The following is a 20073-nucleotide window of genomic DNA, read 5'->3' as shown; positions in this document are numbered from 1 at the left end:
TGATGGTTTCCTGTCTCACATTCAGGTCCTTTATCCATTTTGAGTTTATTTTTGTGAATGGTGTCAGAAAGTGGTCTAGTTTCAACCTTCTGCATGTTGCTGTCCAGTTCTCCCAGCACCATTTGTTAAAGAGACTGTCTTTTTTCCATTGGATGTTCTTTCCTGCTTTGTCAAAGATTAGTTGGCCATACGTTTGTGGGTCTAGTTCTCGGGTTTCTATTCTATGCCATTGGTCTATGTGTCTGTTTTTGTGCCAAGGTGAGTCCTTTAGGAGAGAGAAACATTCCTGCTGGCCTGGAAGAAAGCATACAGCTATGTAGTGACCTGCCAAAGGAAAGGATATGCTTCTAGAAACTGAGACACGTCCCCAGCCAACCAACTAGAGAGAAATCAAGGACCTCAGTCCTATAACCACAAATAACCGAATTCTACCAGCAACTAGTGAGCCTGTAAGAACACCCTGAATCCCAGATGAGAACTGTAGCTGACACTTTGACTTCGGCCTTGTGAGCCTCTGAGTAGAGAACCTAACCATGCTGTGCCCTTATTTCAGACCTACAGAACTGTGAGCTAGTACAGGGATATTGTTGTAAGCCATTAAATTTGTTTTAATTTGGGGGCGCCTGGGTGGCTCAGTCGAGTGTCCGACTTCGGCTCAGGTCATAATCTCACAGTTCGTGAGTTCGAGCCCCGCATCGGGCTCTGTGCTGACAGCTCAGAGCCTGGAGCCTGCTTCAGATTCTGTGTCTCCCTCTCTCTCTCTCTGCCCCTACCCTGCTCATGCTCTGTCTTAAAAATAAAACATTAAAAATTAAAAAAAAATTGTTTTAATTTGTTAGATAACAATAGAAAACTAATACAGTAAACAAGTGTCGTAATTCAGCAAGCATCAATCAGCTGGTGGCAATGTCTCTAAACCGCAGGCATAGTCCCTAAGAGGAAATAGTGACCTCTGAACTTTGGACTTGAAAATCAAACCAGTGTTACGATGACAGCGTATTTATTTAACTGTGCCAGACTATTAGCGGTCTTGGCGTTTGAATTAGTCTCTCTTCCCAGTGCCATTTTTATCAGAGGGAAGAGCTAAGTGAGAGGCAAAAAATCAAAAACAAAACAAAACACAAACCCTCTGGAAATAAGTTTGATATACTTATCTTGTAAAAGAGTGACCATTGATGAGAGGCAAATATGACAAATCATGACAATAATAAGGATAGTTCACACTTGTTGGGTTTGTACTCTGCACCAGGCATATCACCCATTGCCTCACTGTCTCCTTACCACAGCCCTAAAAGGCAAATACAATTATTACCTTCCTTTTATGGATGTGGAAACCAAGCTTGAGAGGTAGGAGGAGATTTAGCTGCATAACCAGGCAATAAAGGTAATTAGGAAGGAAGAGGAAGAAGAGGTATTTTTGGATGAAGTACTCTTCAGAACAGATTAGCTTGACTCTCACATGCAGCTCTTTCTCTTGGATGACAGAGAGCTCTGCTTCCTCTCTGTTAACAGGTCCTCTTTAAACCCCTTCCTTTTAACAAGGTACATTTCCCTAGTGGTCCTCAACCTTTGCATTCTGCCTTCTAGTTTCTCCTTTGGGGAAGTCGTTGAGTCCTCTGGCTCCCAATAATACCTCTGGTCCTGGCTCTGAAAGGTACATCTTGAACCTTGTTGTTCTGAGCATCTGCCCTCCCGTGACGTTTCCACTTGGATGTCTCATTGTCCTCTCAAGTTCAGCTTGTTCAAGGTGGAGTTCATCACTATGCCCTGAAAATCAGCTCACCTCTGCAATACTCTACACCTGCCAACAGTTCCATAACCACTGGCCAGTCTGCCAGGCTGCAAACCCCAAACTCTTCAACCCTTTCTCATCTTCATTCCCTTTAGCCAATCAACTGCTAAAAGTATCTTTCCAGAATGTTTGCTCAACCATGCCTTCTACACTCTCCAACCTCCTGAGCCTTTTAGTTCACTGACCTTCTTTACTGTTTTCCCTATCCAGCTTTTATTCCAGGGTGCCTCAATTCAATCACCCTTGCCAGGGCTCAAGTCCCCTTGCCACTCTATTTTCATCATTCCTGTTTGACATAATTCGAAACCAGCCATCTTGCTCTTCAACTGGGAGGCTGAGTAATATTAGAAACATTGCACAGAGGGAAGATAAAGTTAACATAGAGCCCTCTGTTCCAGTTTTCACTGAGGCCCCAGGACCAAGGATGCCAAATGCTATCGCATTCCAAAGCAAATTACTGGCCCCTCCCTGTGCGTGACTCCTAAAGAAGATGGATGAAAACAGGTTTTATGATCTTTGTTTTTCACTGACCTTGAGCTGTGAGTTTTTCCTATCCGAAACTCCCTCATACTTACCCCCCTAGCCATGAGGGAGCTTCATAATCATCGTTGATAGGTATATGTTGAAGCTTGGAGGGGTACAGACAGACATTAGACTCATGCCTAGGGAAAAAAGTCTTTAATGAGAGGCTGGCTAAAGTGTGTGTCAGCACAGCAGAGGGCTGCATTTGGGAAATAACCACATTCTGGCCTATGCCAGGCCAAAGCTGCCTTTTTGCAGGGACCAAATGTGAAACTGATGGTGGGAATGTGAGCGTGGTTTGTTTAGAAAGGAATCTTGATCCAGAGGGCTTCCTGCGGTCAGTGAGGTGTCCTCAGCAAAAAGAGGTCAGGGGTTCCACTGGAAAGAGAAGCAGAAGGGAATTGTAGGTGGCCTAGAGGAGAGGCACCATCTGAGACCAAGGAATTCTGGTTGGAAGGGTGCAGCACAGGAGCTTCTGAGGAGGCTGCGGATGCTCCCGTGAAAGAGTAAATTAGTTATCTGGATACAACAGTCAGAACCAGAGGGAAACTACACCAGCTTGTATCTGTGTCCGTCAAATAAGGCCTTCCCCCCTTCTACCTTTCTGTTGTCTCTGCTCCCGCCCTGGACGGCCCAGTAATGATCAAATGGTGGAGGAACAGAGTGGGGGGTCAGGAAGAAGTAGCACTAACGGGGAAATAGAGATGAATATCCCAGTCCCCACTGCAGGCCCTTTGGTCTAAAGCATATCCGAGCTTGCAATGAAGTTTGGAGTTTTATCACGCATGTTAATTTATACATTGAGGTTGTGATTTGGGGATGAAATGACCAGAGGACATCTTGTTATCTGAAATGATCACAGTCAGAAGACCTTCCTGGGGGTGTCTAGGTGGCTTAGTCAGTTAAGGGTCTGACTCTGGATTTCGGCTCAGGTCATGGTTCTCATGGTTCATGAGTTTGAGCCCTCTGTGGCACCAGCACAGAGCTGGTGGCACAGAGCCTGCTTGGGGTTCTCTGTCCATCTCTCTCTTTGCCCTTGCCCTGCTCTCTCTCTCTCTCTCAAAATAAATATATAAACTTAAAAAATTTAAAAAAAAAAAGACTTTCTAATGTCTCATCTGAAGGGTTGGAAAGAGTAGACCCAAGAGGATTCAAACAGGCAGTTGGGGGTGAAGAATAAAATTGTTTCTCTTTGCATCCTATGTGTCCAGCTTGCTCAGTGAGACCACTCAGTTTGTATCACTGAAAATAATGTGAGTCCACAGTCAACCTTCAAGCCATGGCAATGTAACGTTTTTCTGGTAGACATACTGTCCTATTCTCTGCAAAGTCACCTTATGCTTCTCCACCTTCCTTGACGTCGGAACTTCACACTGGCCCCTCACTCTCAGATGATCTTGCCTGAGTCATTGCAGAGAAAGTAGAATCCGTCAGATGGGGGGAGTCTCTCTCCATTTCTTCTCTATCATTAAATGGAGCTTAGAACTGTACTTAGACTATTAATTGTTAATTGACACATGTACTGTAAGTCTATGAAGGATGCTTCCAGTATTTGACAATAGCATACTCTCTTAGGCAGGTAGACTATTTCCTCCATGATCTTATTCAATATCGATTTGCCTATTTCATTTTCATATAATGTAAAAAGAAACTTTTAGCTCAATTTGAAACTTGGAAACTTTTTGCATGTATATTAAAATCTACGAGAGAATCTAAAGTCAGGTTTTAATTTATTTGTATTGCATTCTGCAAAATACGTCCACGAGATTACCATTTGTATGGTGAGTATTTTGCAATATGTGAAATAGGGCGTTTCACGCCTTTGCCATCACCCTCAGAGAGCTTTTCCAGTCTCAATTCTCTTATTCCATCTAATTCCAATTTCATTTTAAAAGCAGTCGGGAACATATATACCCTGAGCATTTAAAAATGTTACATTTAATATATGTAACGAGTTTTTAATTCCAATATAAGTAACAAAAATAATTGAAAAACAGAGTTGCTAATGGAAACACGCTTCTCTATAAAAGTAATTTATGATATCTAAAAGAATTCTAAGTTCATTATAGAAAAATTTGAAAATCACAGGGAAGTAAAAAGAGTAAAATAAAAATCAGCCATAACCACACCACCACTTCTATCCTCATTTTTGAGATCTTCCAGTCTTTTTTATTTTTCAAACTTGGTATAATAATGCACACACATTTTATTATTTATTTTATTTTAATTCCAGTGTAGTTAACATACAGTGTTATATTAGTTTCAGGTGATTAACATACAGTGTTAACATACAGTGATTCAACAATTCTATACATTACTCAGTGCTCATCTTGATAAACTCTTAATCCCCATCACTTATTTCACCCATCCCTCTACGTGCCTCCCCTCAGGTAACCATCTGTCTGTTTTCTATAGTGATTCTGATTTTTAGTTTGTTCCTTTTTTCCCCCTTGTTTTGTTTCTTAAATCCCACATATGAGTAAAATCATATGGTATTTGTCTTTCTCTGATTTATTTCACTTAGTGTTATACCATTTAGATCCATCCATTTTGTTACAAATGGCAGGATTTCATTCTTTTTATGGCTGAGTAATATTCCATTATATATATATATGTATATGTATATATGTATTATACATATATACATATTATGTATATATATATATTTCTATGTGTCACATCTTCTTTATGTATCTATCAATGGGTGCTTGGGTTGTTTCCGTAATTTGGACACTTGGGTTGTTCCCATAATTTGACTATTGTAAATAATGCTGCAATAAACATAGGAGAATGTGAACACATTTTAAAACCCTGTTGTTTTCCAATGGTACATTATATTGAGGCCATCTTTTTTCTGTGCTATTGAATACTCTCCAGCAATCTGTTTTTGGTGACTGAGTTGTATTCCATCATAATATAATGTTGTAATTTATTATTTTATTGTCATGCAATATATAATCTGGTCTTAAAATTTCTTTAACAACCCCAGCATACTTATTTTTAGAAGTAGAAAAATCTAGTATCTCGTTGGCTTCTGGTACATATTCAGTTTCGTATTTTCACTCCACCATCAAATACCTTAACTTAGATTTTGCCAAATCGCGTACTTCCTAGCCTAGTAAACAATTGTTTTATTTCTTTAAAAAAATTTTTTTAATGTTTATTTTTGAGAGAGAGACACGGTGTGAGTGGGGAGGGGCAGAGAGAGAGAGAGGGAGACACAGAATCCAAAGCAGGCTCCAGGCTCTGAACTGTCAGGACAGAGCCTAACGTGGGGCTCGAACTCATGAACCATGATATCATGACCTGAGTCGAAATCTGATGCTTAACCAACTGATCCACTCAGGTGCCCCTAGTAAACAATTATTTTAAATTCAGCAAAAATAAGGAGGCCACCAAGCTCTTTAGGTTTCTGAAATTGCGGCCTCTGTTCATGGTATCTCTTTCCCTGTTTCTGTTACTTCCTAATCCCCTGTTATTCTGACTTTGCCCTCCTTTGAATTCTTTTAACTCCTTCCTCTTCCTTCAACATGGAGTTTGTTTTATTTATTTTTTAAAATATTTATTTATTTTGAGAGAAAGTGTGTGAATGCATGTGAGCAGGGGAGGGGCAGAGAGAGAGGGAGAGAGAGAATCCAAAGCAGGCTTCATGCTAACAGTGCAGAGCCTGACATGGGGCTTGATCATATGACCTCAGATCATGATCTGAGCCAAAATCAAGAGTCAGATGCTTAATTGACTGAGCCACCCAGGCACCCCATGGAGTTTGTTTCCTTGGATTTTCCCTTCTTTAAATTCTTTTTTTTTTAATGTTTATTTTTGAGAGACAGAGAGAGAGAGAGAGAGAGAGAGAGTGAGCATGAGTGGGGAGGGGCAGAGAGAGAGAGAGAGAGAGGGAGACACAGAATCCAAAGCAGGCTCCAGGCTCTGAGCTGTCAGCAGAGAACCCAACATGAGACTTGAACACATGGACCACGAGATCATGACCTGAGCCAAAGTTGGAGGCTTAACCAGAGCCACCCAGGCACCCCTGGATTTTTCCTTCTTAATGCTCACTGTAGAAAAATTCAGATATTGTACATAAGACTCATAGGCCTTACATTTGTATATTTACATTTGTAAATATACATTTACTTGCATATCAAGGGTGGAACCATCTGGTGAGAGATTCATATATACCAAGTTTATCCCACTGATGTATAAAAGCAGAATGCCGGTTTTTGAATTTACCCGTTGAGCAATGGAGTTGACCTGTGGTCTGAAATGCTCTACTATGACTAACACATTCCCTTACTGAAGGAAGACCTTCAAAGAAAGCTGAATCATAAGGAGAAGTTTGCCTTTAAGAATGAAATCAGAGGAAGGGGTTTCAAATTGATTAGACATTTAGAATGTTCGGTGATATCAGGCTAAGGCAGACTTATGTATGCATCATTATAATTAAGGTTAGATGTGGGGTTAGAGTTAGGCTGAGGGACAGTAATTGTGACCCTGAGAAATTCATCAAGGGAATGAGTGCTGCCTTCAAGTGCCTCTTGTGTTAAATCCGTCTGCGTTCCTGTGCATGGTCCATCTTCTATCAGAAACTTCTGCATTGACCACCTGCTTCCTTCTTCACTCTCTCTCCTTCCTCCTGGTCATCCATGACTCCTGCTTTCTTGGGCCTCCTCCTATGTCTAATTGTTTTTCCTCCATCTTCTTTCCATGCTGACTCTTAGTTCTTGCATCTCTGGAATAACATGTATACAAATTTTCTCCTGGGCACTGGGGTAGTCATTCGTGTGGCTCTGCTGTTAACACTCTTCCCCTTCCAGACACACAGTTGAACGACACGTTCTGCCTTCTTTGTTGTTAGGTGGAGCTATGTGACGAGTTCTGGCCTAATATTACGTGCAAGAGCAATATCTGTCACTTCTGGGGTAGAGCATTTAATTATGACTTTAGCTTTATCCTCTAATTAAATGAATTCCAAATTTACTGAAACAAACTTAATTGATCACCTGAGCACAGGTCCCAGTTTTCTAGTTACCTTGCAATTGATTGTCCTGTTTTCAAACCCATTCAGCATGTCTGCCGTTGGAGGCACCCTGGCATCCTTAATTCCCATGACTCTGGGGATTCTGAGCATGAACTGGTTTGCTTCTGGTTGACTCCTCCTCCTGTGCCCCCTTTCCTTCCTTTCCTTGGATTTCCATTCCCAAAATACTGTGACTGTTTACAATCTGCTATCATCTCCTTTTTTCTTCTCTTGTGGGTTCATATTTTATTTTTGCTCTTATGTTTTATTGTTATTTTAGAAGAGTTTGGGAAGGGAAAGACAAATTTGCATGTATAATCTTTCATGTTTACCAGAAATCCATTCACTTAATCTTTCTTCCAGTTTTTAACACGTCTCACAGAGAAATTCTGAATGTGTCTTGAACCCGACAGGGACTTGATACAAATCAAAGCAGCTATAATATGATAAGGTAGCTTCCCCGACCCAAAGGGGAAAAAGGGCAGGGGTTAAAATTACCCTGCATGGATGAATCGCTGGATTCTACTCCTGAAATCGTTATTGCACTATATGCTAAGTAACTTGGATGTAAATTAAAAATAATAAAGAAATAAAATGTTTAAACTTAAAAAAATTATAATCTAGTGTGTTCAGAGGATGTTCTTAGAAAAATGGTGCCATGAGTAAATAAGTTTGGGGGAAAAAAATACCCTGCCTGAAGATTTCTGAAAACAGCAGATAATACAATATTAATCCAAATTTCTATTCCTACATTCATTCAAAACCTGGTGAGCATCACACTCAGATTTAGGTGCTAGAATGTGGATAAAATGATTAGAAATCTTAAGAGTCTCTCCTGGTGAATTTCTTTTGTGTTTCTTCATATGCTACATGGTAGTTCAATCACTAACATAAGTTGACCTTTTGTTATAAGCTGGAGGGACAGAGAAGAGTGACTGTCTTTTTATAGAGAGAAAACAGCTGTGCCATCATCCCATTTGCCAGGAGAGAGGAAAAATTGTCAGGGGTTCCTGTTTGTCATTGGCAAGAACAGTGAGGTGCTGGGGCAACACAGTTTATTCCAGAGGTACAGACTCCTCTGTCAACCCCCAAGAATTACCTTTATCCACAAAGACCCTGATGGAGGGTCTGAAATTCCTCTTTTGACCAGCCGAAGCGTGGCCTTTTACACAGAACATTTCACGATGCCAACAGATAGTTTCCAGAGAGGAATTGGGAATTAAGTTGAGCTCTAGTTGCGGATGATTCTTTTTCATGCCTAGCTACCCAAACAAAGAGAGTAAGCCAGAAGCCAAATCCGCAAGCGAACACACACAATGGAATTGGTGCATGGGAATGTACAGGGCTCTGCCTGATTGAACTGTTGCCAGAGCACCAGGGGGCGATTTCTAACCGCCTCCCGCCTCCCCGGCTTGTATTTTGGCAGCTCTCTCTTCCCTACCCCCTCCGTCCTCTTCCCCGTGTCCTCAGATCCATTTGCACTGTTGTTTGGAAGGGGCCCAACTCACACAGATTGGCAGCACTGTAATTGGTGTTTTACTTACCTCTGCCTCTCTCCTCTCTGCGTTTGATCATTCTGATAATGACAGCTTATTTTCTCTCTCTCTCTTTACCATCGGAAAACAAAAAGGAAACTCTTGAGAGAGTTGTGGAGTTATATTTGAGTTTTCCGATGTACTGCTATGGGAATAAAATTCATATTTTTAAAATGTCTTGCCCTTCTGTGTCCCTCTTCCTCGCCGCTCACCCAAACAGCCCTGACGGGAAACAGTCATGTTGAGAATTGATTTTCCCCTCAGAAGGTGTTGTGACTACAGTGGCGACATCCTTGAGTGTTGGCATGTCAAAATGTTGATGTTCTCATTGAAGACCTTCATCGTTTCATCATCAAGGATGCTTTCATTTGCTAGATTCTGTTTGTTTATGTGCATTTTATTTCAAATGATATTTCTTGGGATAATATTTACAAGGGCTCAGGGCTCCTGGAATGAAAAGTGTTATATAAGCTGAAATGCTTACCCCTGGCAAAAGGTAATCTCCATTGCACACACCGCCTGGTTGTAACAGCTCACATTTACACAGTGTTCCTAGTTCAGAAAGAATTTTCACATGTACTGTTTCATGTAATCCCCCGATAGCACTGTGAAGAGCACATAAGGGATGGTGTGGCTCCAGGAATCATCCCACCTTGCCATGCCACCAGACACACGTGCTTTCTGTACCTGGTGTCCTGCTAACTTTTCACAGGTGTTATTGTGTAGCTCTCTAGAAGCTATGTCCCAGGCGGTTTTGTCTTGGAGATGAGTCAGGTTAACAGAAGCACAAATAAGTACAAAATAATTAGAGGGATTCTTTTATTTTCTCAAGTCTCCTGAAGAGAAAGACTGGGCAAGTAATTAATTACAGGATCTCTTTGGCAGGCTAGGGGAGAGGGGAAATCTGTGGACGCTGTAAAATTAATAAACTGATTCCATCTCCACCATCTAAACATTTCAATTAAGGATACATATAATTAGGGCAAGAGCTAGAATACAAAACGAGTGTATCATGTGATTTACCGTAGATCAAGATGCCATTTCTTGTGAGTGACAGTAATGTGCTGTTAAGCCAGTGGCAAAAAAACAAAAACAAAAACAAAAACAAAAAAGAAATCTGTCTATTTTCTGGGACATACACAGCCTTTGAACTGAGATTTTATAAGGCAACATTTCAAGGTAGTAAACAATTGTTCTAGAAGAGGATTCTTTTAGAAGAGAAGACCAAGCAATACTGTAATAATTGTGGGTGTGGTTTGATTCCTTCGGAGGGCTTGCCTAGAAGTCCAGTTCTTGAAGGAATGCCTTAAATACAAAGCTGTTTAATGAACACTACCGTAGTTGGCCATATAATGGTGTAGGGAAAATACAGGCTTTTGAGCAGCACACAGGACAAGTGTCCAACAGTTGTTGGACAAGCTGGAACTGAGCTTGACTTCTGGATCCTCCATGTGCTGTTATGCAACCTTGGGCAGACCTTTTTTCTATGAGCCTCAGTGTCTCCATGTGAGCATCTGTGGATTAAAAATACCTCCTTCACAGCATACTTGCGGGGATCAAGTGGGATAAAACGTGCAGCCCGCCTGGCATGTAGAAGCAGCTCCACAAATGGTGGCTGTTCTTACTGTGGCTTCATGTTACTCCCCTTCCCCGTGGACCCCAAACACCTGAGCATCAGAGACTCAGTTCAGCTCCTTTTTCTGCTCCCTTGAAGCCCCAAGTTACAAAGGCTCTCAGAAATTTGGCTGCAGTCGGTCTTTATTCGTCACAGCCTTGCTTCCAGCTCACATCCTGATTGATAAATTGGCTCTACTGGACGAGGCTTAGAAACGACTGTTTAAAAAGCCCAGTGTTTTGGCTGATCACACGACGGCTGACAACTTGGTCCAGAATCTGGTTTGTGTGAATGATTGTAAGAAGGAATCAACTTTTCATTTCTCATGTAACAAAGGAGGAAGGATTATAGCTTTATCTGTTACACACTGTAAATCACTTAAATGCCTCTTACCTACGTGTTCTGGAATCATATTTAAGGAATGTGGGAGCAATGAATGTACTTCCCAGAATATGAAGTGAGAATCACACTCATCCTGCATTCTCTTTCCATTACACTTACCATGGATCTCTGGTGAGAGGGGACCCATCTCAAGAGGAGGCAACTGGCCGTCCTCCTTTTGCACACAGGGCATTTCATATAGATAGACTCAGAAGAATGAGCTCCAATAGACTTGAGAGTGAGCTAATATATTGGTTGAGGACTTCTTGTTGGAAAACAGAAATCTGAACAAATCATGCTCAGGCAATATAGGAAATTTATTGGCTCACATGACTTGGAAATTTAGGGATGCTGCTGGCTTCAGTTGCCAGGTTATCAATCCTAATGGAAAAGAGGTATTCCGATTACTCTAGCAGCAAACTCCTAGGGAGGACTCCACTCAGATTTGCATTGCTGGACTAGCAAAAAAACGTGCACTATTGCGTATCCTATTTTCTATTCGCTGCAAAACCATGTGCTAACTGATACTACTTCTGTTTTGTTTTCTGCCTTTCTCTTTCTTGCCCACCTTTTTTTGGTGGCCTGGGTGTATATATTTAAATATCCTTAAATATACGTTTCCTGTTTCTATTTCACTCAAGCCAGCTCTGCTTATATCACCTGTTCATCTTGGAACCATCCACCATGAGCTGGGAAGTAAGCATATTGATTAGTCATTGGTCAACGTGACCACTGTTGAGTTGGGAGGAGGGTGGCATCATTATTCACAGTTCCATCAGGACCACATGAACTGGGATCTTGAGGGTAGACAAACAAGTTACCCATCCACTACACCTGTCCCTGTGTTGTACCTTTTCTGTTAAGAGATGTGATTGTTGTGACTACGTAGATTCCCTCTGGCTCCAGTTCAGTCCCTTGCCTCTTCTGCCAGTGGGTCTGAATCTTTTCATGATTTTCATTCAATAAAAGGCCCTTAAAAGTTCTTAAGATGTTGGGGCGCCTGGGTGGCTCGTCGGTTAAGCGTCCGACTTCGGCTCAGGTCATGATCTCACAGTCTGTGGTTTCGAGCCCCGCATCGGGCTCTGTGCTGACAGCTCAGAGCCTGGAGCCTGCTTCCGATTCTGTGTCTCCCTCTCTCTCTGGGCCTCCCCTGCTCATGTTCTGTCTCTCTCTGTCACAAAAATAAATAAAAACATTTAAAAAAAATTAAAAAAAAAAGTTCTTAAGATGTTGCATTATTTCATAGCCTTTATAAACTTAGCCATAAGAAAAACAGTTCCCATTTCCATTAAGTTTTCCCAGGTAAAGTTTCTAAATCTTCTATCATCTTCATAGATATGAGAGTGTTTTATTTCTTTCTTGCCTTTTTCTAGTTCAGGATTCCAAATGAAGCCTATGTGAAAGGTATAGCATAGGGTATTGGTAAAAGAATATGCATTTCTGGATTAGCTGGCTTGTGTTCAAATCCCACTTCAACCACTAGACCAGCATTGGTTAGGGAAATGCAAATAAATTTTTTTTCATTTATCATATTGGCAAACATTTTAAATATTGATGAAATACACACCTATTTCCCGCCCCCCCCCCCTTCTCTTCCATGGCAACAATACCACATACGTTTTGCCTTGGGCCCCATCTGAATCCATATCTACTCCTGGACTGCTCGGTTATATGACCGAATAAGTTCACTTTTTCAGTTTAAGCCATTTGGGGTCCGTTGTCTATTACTCGAAATTGAATTCCAATTCACATAATTGATAATTTCCCTTTCTTATAAAGGTACCCCTTTCTTATGAAGGTATGGGGAAAGTATGAGCCAGGCACTTGGTAGCAGATGGACACTATCAGACCCCTTCCTGCAACACCAGTTACAGCACTAGGGACTGTAGCTTTTTCCAGGAAGCTTCCTGTATTAAGTCCCTTGTGGAGACTGTGGAAGTCTCCCCACATTGAATGCTGCCTGCTGAATGGGACTTAATGTAGGGCAGAGTGGATGTGAGCAGTGCAAGAGATGTACAATATCAGACACTTGGTATGAACCACTTACCATCCTCACATCTTCTCAGCCCCCTTTTTACTCCAGCCCCTGCTGCAGCAGCTAGCTTTGTGCAAACATATTCTGACAGCGCCTCACTTCATCTGCATCATGGCCTTCTGCCCTGGGACTTCTTTAATGCTGTGTTGTGAGATGGCTATGGAGACCCACTCAGGCATGCACAACCTAAAAGGGCAGGGGAGTTAAAGCCCAACGGGGCATCCCTTTTCTAATGGGGGATGAGAGCTGGTGGGTAATGGAGGCATATTATATATATGTCTCCTTAAAAGGTCTTAGTGGGTCGAGCCCTAGTAACCCAGCAGTGACCAACTGGATAATATACTCCTGAACTGCCATTTCCTCTTGGCCTACTTTCCTGGATCACTTCCCAAATAAACTGCTTATACACAAGCCCTTGTCTCGGGCTCGATTTTTGAAGGAGAATCTATAATCACTGCAATCCTAATGAGATCCTCAAATTTATCTCAAGTTTCCTCAAGTCTTGTATAAATAGGTATCATGGAGCTCAGTGTGGGCAATAACCAAATAATTCTGGCTCTTGTCCCAAACTGAAGGAGCCTATGAAACTGATCTCAATTTCTTTTTCTCTGGCTTATACAGTCCATGTCCACCAACAGAAAAGCCCTTCAGTGGTCATGTCTCGGCACTATCGCTGATGGCAGGGCTTTGGGTGACAACACTGTTGTCTGTGGTCTCTAAGTGATACCCAAGATGCAGACCCAGACTCTCTAGCTTCTAAGTGGCTCTGTAATCCCTTGAATCTTCTCTGTGTTGGATCCATACGGCGATGGAGAGAAGATCCCTCTTCCCCTCTGGGTTACACTTAATTCCCCAGGTCCAGGACACTGGGAGCAATATCCCCACATCTCCTTTTAGTCCTGCCCGCAGCCCGGAGAGCTCAGACCTAGTTCATGGTCTGGCCCAGCAAGTGATACACAAGGGAGATCACAAATCCTTCATTTCGTCTTTATCTCTCCTGGACACTTTTCAGACCTTCTTCCACTAGCTTCCTTCCAAATAGTCCTGTAATTCAGAAAGCCCTTTCCTCACTGCTCCTCAGTTATGGCCTATCCCTTTGTTTGTCAGGAAGGTCTGAAACTCAGCATGAATATATCTGAGGCTCACAGGGAGTCCTGCCACTTTTCCTCCCACAATCTTATCCTGAGAAAGCAAACTTCGTAACTAAAATACCAGTGTTTAAATAGAGTAGAATGTCAACAAAATCCTTCTTACTGTTTACTATGATTTTATTTTATTTTATTTTTTTTAATTTTTTTTAATTTTTTTAACCTTTATTTATTTTTGAGACAGAGAGAGACAGAGCATGAATGGGGGAGGGGCAGAGAGAGAGGGAGACACAGAATCAGAAGCAGGCTCCAGGCTCTGAGCCACCAGCCCAGAGCCCAACGCGGGGCTCGAATTCACGGACCGCGAGATCCTGACCTGAGCCGAAGTCGGACGCTCAACCGACTGAGCCACTCAGGCGCCCCTTTTACTACGATTTTAAATGTGGCTTATGAATTTCCAGGCCTCCCCAGCCTCTGATTACCAAATAAGGCCTTATTTCCTTTTGTGATCTAAAGTAAAATGATCATGGGGTGCCTAGGTGGCCCAGTTGGCTCAGGTCATGATCTCTTAGTTTGTTGGTTCAAACCCTGCATCAGGCTCTGTGCTGACAGTTCAGAGCCTGGAGCCTGCTTCAGATTCTTGTGTGTGTCTCTCTCTCTGCTCCTCCCCTGCTTGCACTCTGTCTCTCTCTCTGAAAAAATAAACATTAAAATAATTTTTTAAATAAAAATAAATTAAAAAAATAAAATGATCTCCCAGACTTCTAAAATGAAAATTTAAAAATAAGGTAAAATTATCATATGTCCCCATCCTTTGAAGACCCTTCCTCTGCTGAGTCTTTGTCACCAGCTGAATTCTGAGTCAAGAGAATACTCACATGCTCTATAGATCTGTTCTGCTGGTCACATTTGTCAACCTTTCTCCCCCAAAGTAACCTGTTTCTGAGGGTCCCTCATGCTTCACATAGATTTGCAATTGTGGAAGGGTCCCATGAACTGGATGGATTTAATCAATTGGTAACCACAGCTCTCAGGGCTTTTTTTTTTTTTAAGTTTATATATTTATTTTAAGAGAGAGAGAGAGAGCACGAGTGGGAGAGGGGCAGAGAGAGAGGGAGAGAGATAGTCCCAAGCAGGCTCCACACTATCTGTGCAGAACCTGATGGGAGGCTCAGTCTCACGAACTGTGAGATCATGACCTGAGCCATAATCAAGAGTCAGACACTTAACCATCTGAGCCACGAAGGCACCCCTTTTGGGGTTTTTGTTTTGTTTTTTAAAGTTGCTTTAAAATTTTTTTTTAACGTTTATTCATTTTTGAGAGACAGTGTCAATTAGGAGTGGGGCAGAGAGAGTGGGAGACACAGAATTCAAAGAAGGCTCCAGGCTCTGAGCTGTCAGCACAGAGCCTGATGCAGGGCTCAAACTCACAAGCTGTGAGATCATGACCTGAGTTGAAGTTGGGCACTCAAATGACTAAACCACCCAGGCGCCCCCCCCTCCTTTTTTTTTTTTTAAAGATAACACTAGTCAGGGGCACCTGGGTGGCTCAGTCGGTTGAGCGTCCAACTTCGGATCAGATCATGATCTCACAGTTTGTGGGTTCGAGCCCTGCATCAGGCTCCATGCCAACCGCTTGCTCAGAGCCTGGAGCCTGCTTCAGATTCTGTGTCTCCTTCTCTCTTTGCCCCTCCCCCGCTCATGCTTTGTCTCACTCTGTTTCTCAAAAATAAATAAATGTAAAAAAAATTTTTTTTTAAAGGTAACACTAGTCAGACAAAGAAGTTTGAGGTGGGTAAAAGTTTGCCACTCCCACATAACCTTGCTACCATATTATAATGGAACAAGTCTCAGCCCAGATTCTGCCCCACAAGCAGACATTTGCTAAACACACATTCACTAGCAGGCAGGCACAAAACAGGTCACGGCTATCTATTCTGGAAGCTTGATGAAGTCACAGCCTCTGTCTGGCCTTTTGGATGGTCTGATGAACACCTTGCATGAACTTCTGTTCACTGGAGACAAAAGCCAAGACTGCAGAGGCAGGATTCTGTCACCCTTTCAGTCAATATCAGACAACAAGGATATTCCACATCGATGGCCACACACTGGAGTGCATGCCTTTTAGCAATCAAGTGTCCCTAGTGTAGTTACTGGGCTGTCTGGATTCTGACAGCCGCGCAAGGGTGGAGATATTTTATCCAGTCTACGTATTAAGAATACATGTTTCCACATTCCTGGAAATAGCTTTATTACAAATGTTTTTTTTTTTTTAACTTTTAAAAACGTTTTTTAAATTGAAATATATTTGACAAAGAATACTTTTCATTAATGAGAGCCCATTTCTGACATTTGTAATGCTGATCAACAGGACACCATTTTGCACAATAAAGACCCATTTTTGACATTCCATGTGCAAATTAGCAAAGCTTTGACTATTGAGGTACAGATGGCAAACGCATTGGTGGATCGAGTGCACATCAGAATGCCAGCTGACTGCCCCAGCTACTCCCAGGGCAAAAGCTAAAACTAACTGGCTGTGTTGGTGTGTTTTAAAGCAAATTGTTGTCATCTCTGTAGGTCCCTGAACCTCAAAGTCTAAGGCCCCAAATCTCTTGGATTCCACAGATTGATCACTGGACCCATATAAAGCAATCACAATAGTTGGAAGTTTTTCAAACTGCAAATCATGATCCATTAAAAGGTCATAATATGAATTCAGTGGAACACAGCCAACCTTAAAAACAGTGACATAGAATATATAGAAATGTCAGCATTAAACACAATAAGGGTAAGTATTGTTTCTGAAACTCTATGTTAAATATTTGTGGCATGTGTTTACTGGTAAACTCTGTAAAGTGTACAATATCTTTTAAAATTTAAAATGTCTTATGTGTATGTGTATGTGTGTGGGTGGTTGCTTTTTTTTTTTTCTTTCTTTTTTTTTTTTTTTATGGTGTTGAAAACACTCAAATAGTTGAAAATACATTTCACAAAGTTGGTGTTATTTACTCTTTAAATACTACTTATACCAGTGGTCCTGGTCTAGATTCACATTTAGGCAAAACATTTCTCACCCTCTTCAAGGGCATGGTTCTGGCGGAAGATACCCCACTTACATCACTGGGCAGAGCACTTGGCATCTTGCTCTGCAGCATCAGCATTGAGATTTATGGTGACCTCACTGCTATCGCCAAGGACAGTGGGTGGGTACTTGCTTCGTGTTTATATAACTACAGGGCCAATCCTGGAAAACTTCCAAAGACAAAAGGACTCTGTTCCAAAGACTCTGAGAGCTTTCTCAACTTCCCCAAACTAAAAGTTGCCAGTAACCTCCCAATGGCAGTTCCAGGAAAAGAAAGAAAGAAAGAAAGAAAGAAAGAAAGAAAGAAAGAAAGAAAGAAAGAAAGAAAAAGGAAGGAAGGAAGGAAGAAAGAAAGAAGGGGGGAGGGAGGAAGGAAGGAAGGAAGGAAGAAGAGAGAAGAAAAGAGAAGAAAAGAAATTCTGCTTTTACCAGGTACCAGCATCATACCTGCTTCACAAATAGTTTGTATTCTAGACACATACCCTGAGCCAGATGTTTTCTTTTATATCAAATAAATTGAAAAGAACGGTTGAAGCTTTTCTGACGATTGCATTGCCTCTTCAGCGTGCATACAGTGACTTGTATAGAGGGAAAAATCTGTCACATGCAGCCAAGTTCTGTCAAGTGTTTTTAAGAACTTTCTTACTGAAAGGTAGCACTACCCCAGGAGCGATTTTTAACTTCCAACAGCATTTTTATTAGCTAAGTCATCAATGCTCCAGGATCCTGCATAAGAATTGAAAATGGAGTTTGCAGAGATGAATAATGTCTACATGATTCTTTGAACTTAAGCTCAAACCCAGTTGTTGTTTAGTAATATGATAGAAATTTACAGTTTGGGTTTCTAGTATGTGTATATACACACACACACACACACACATACACACACACACACACACACACACACATATATATATATATATATATATATATATATATATATATATATATATAAACAGTTGAACTTTATGTGTTAAAAGCCACAAACTGGAAACTGGAAAGCCAGTTTGTTCTACCAACAGGACAGTCCAATGGAAGGATACAAGGTTGGTTTACCGGAGAGAAAAACATACATGATAACAAGTGGAAACTGCTGAAGGTAGCTCACCAGGGATGATGGCACCGAGTCGGATCACCCCGGGAAACTGGAAGGAAAGGACTTTGTGTTGCCTGGGGCACAAGTCTGAGAGTAAAATGATCTGGAGGCCTGGGTTGAGGTATACGCAAAGGCACTTGTCTGAGAGAAGCAGAAATAATGCCATTTGTGGTGAGGGAGCCCGTGAAGAGTGACCCAGGAAGTGACTCAGAGGGTAGTGGGGATGAATCACGTCAGGTTGTGGTTCCAGAACCAAGGAGAGAGCCTGAAAGCACAAATGAAGCACATCATGCTGAGGGCAGCCGGCGGATGATGGGAGTCCTCCTTCAGCTACTTGGTGCTGCATGAGAAATAACCTGTTGAGAAAGCTCCGTCTCTCATTCCAGCAAAGTAGTCCAGTTCTTTTCGGTGACCTCACAACTGACACCCTTTCTTTTCAGAATCAGGAAAATGTGACTAATGTTTCTTTTATAATTTGCATTTTTCTGATATGTACCCTCATAAAAAATGAAAATAAAGTTCTAAAATTTAAGCACATTTTAGTTTCTTCAATATATAGTGCGTGGAGAATAATGCAACATATTGCCAGCCTGTTAACGTTTATCCTTAGACTCATGTGGTCCACCCCTGTTGTTTTGGATGCCGAGTGAGGGTGAGTAGGGTGGAGGGCAGGAAAATAGCGTCCAAGAACTGCAGGTATGCAAGAGACATGATAATACCGAGGTCCAGGGTAGCGTTAACATTGGGTCATCTGCCTTCACATCCCAGCTTTGCACTTTCTACCTGGGCCTTATCTTCCTCTGTTGGGAATCTAGGGCAGGATCACCTGGAGTTTAATTATTTATATTGGTTGGCCTGTACAGGCCCCAAATCTTTATGATTTTCCAGATCTCTGCTAGTTCTAAGATGCATTGAGATTAAGAGTACAGGTTGTGGGCCTGCACTCAAATTCTGGCTCTGACACTGATAAGCCGGGAGACCTTGGGGCAAGTCAGCAACCTCTCTGTGACTCATTTTCCTCAGCTGTGAAATTGTGATAATGGAAGTACCTTTCTCATTAGGGTTTTGTAAGTATAAAATTACTCATGAGGACACACTAAGTCTTCATTAGCTATTATTATTTTAGTAAAGAGAGAGAACATAACACAGGGGTCCAAGGAAGGTGTGAGAGCCAGATTGTTTGCATCTGAATCCTAGCTGTGTGACCTTAGGAAGGTTCCTTACCTTCTCTGTTACCTCAGTTTTCTCACTTATACATTTTTTCATTTTGTTCATTTTTTTAATAATTTTTTTTAATGTTTATTTTTGAGAGAGAGAGAGCAAGCAAGGGAGGGACAGAGAGAGGGAGACACAAAATCCGAAGCAGGCTGCAGGCTCTGAGCTGTCAGCACAGAGCCCAACGCGGGGCTCGAACCCATGAACCGCGAGATCATGACCTGAGCCGAAGTTGGACGCCCAACCAACTGAGCCACCCAGGCACCCCTCATTTTATTCATTTTTTGAGAGACAGAGAGCATGAGCATGGGAGGGGCAGAGAAAGAGACACAGAGTCCAATGCGGGCTCCAGGCTCTGAGCTTTCAGCACAGAGCCCAATGTGGAACTTGAGCTCATGAACCACAAGATCATGACCTGAGCAGAAGTCAGACACTTAGCTGACTGAGCCACCCAGGCGCCCCTCAGTTTTCTCACTTTTAAAACAGAGATAATAAAAGCACCTACTTCATAGGAACTGAGCAAGAATCAAATGAGTTAATATGTTCAAAGTTCCTAGAACGGTGCCTGGCATTTACTATATAAACGTTTGCCATTATTAAAGTTGTGAATATTTTGCATGTTGTTTTTTTTAATTTAATTTTTTAAATGTACTATTATTTTTAATATGGGCCTTGCCTGGCCCATACTAGGT

The 20073-nt window shown here is 41.7% G+C and overlaps 1 long non-coding RNA gene across 1 annotated transcript in view; it reads left to right on the top strand.

The window, feature by feature from the left end:
- Positions 1-16885, top strand: part of LOC132663112 (uncharacterized) — a 46290-nt gene extending 29405 nt beyond the window's left edge. The window contains exon 3 of the long non-coding RNA XR_009602903.3: positions 16614-16885. This is a non-coding gene — a long non-coding RNA (uncharacterized LOC132663112). The remainder of the gene's footprint in view (positions 1-16613) is intronic.
- Positions 16886-20073: the final 3188 nt, after the last annotated feature.

The sequence above is a fragment of the Panthera onca genome, chromosome D4, assembly GCF_046562875.1.
Source record: "Panthera onca isolate mPanOnc1 chromosome D4, mPanOnc1 haplotype 2, whole genome shotgun sequence".
In the NCBI taxonomy this organism is placed as follows: Eukaryota; Metazoa; Chordata; class Mammalia; order Carnivora; family Felidae; genus Panthera; species Panthera onca.
The sequence above is the reverse complement of the archived record's forward strand: the minus strand, read 5'-3'. Positions and strand labels throughout refer to the sequence as shown.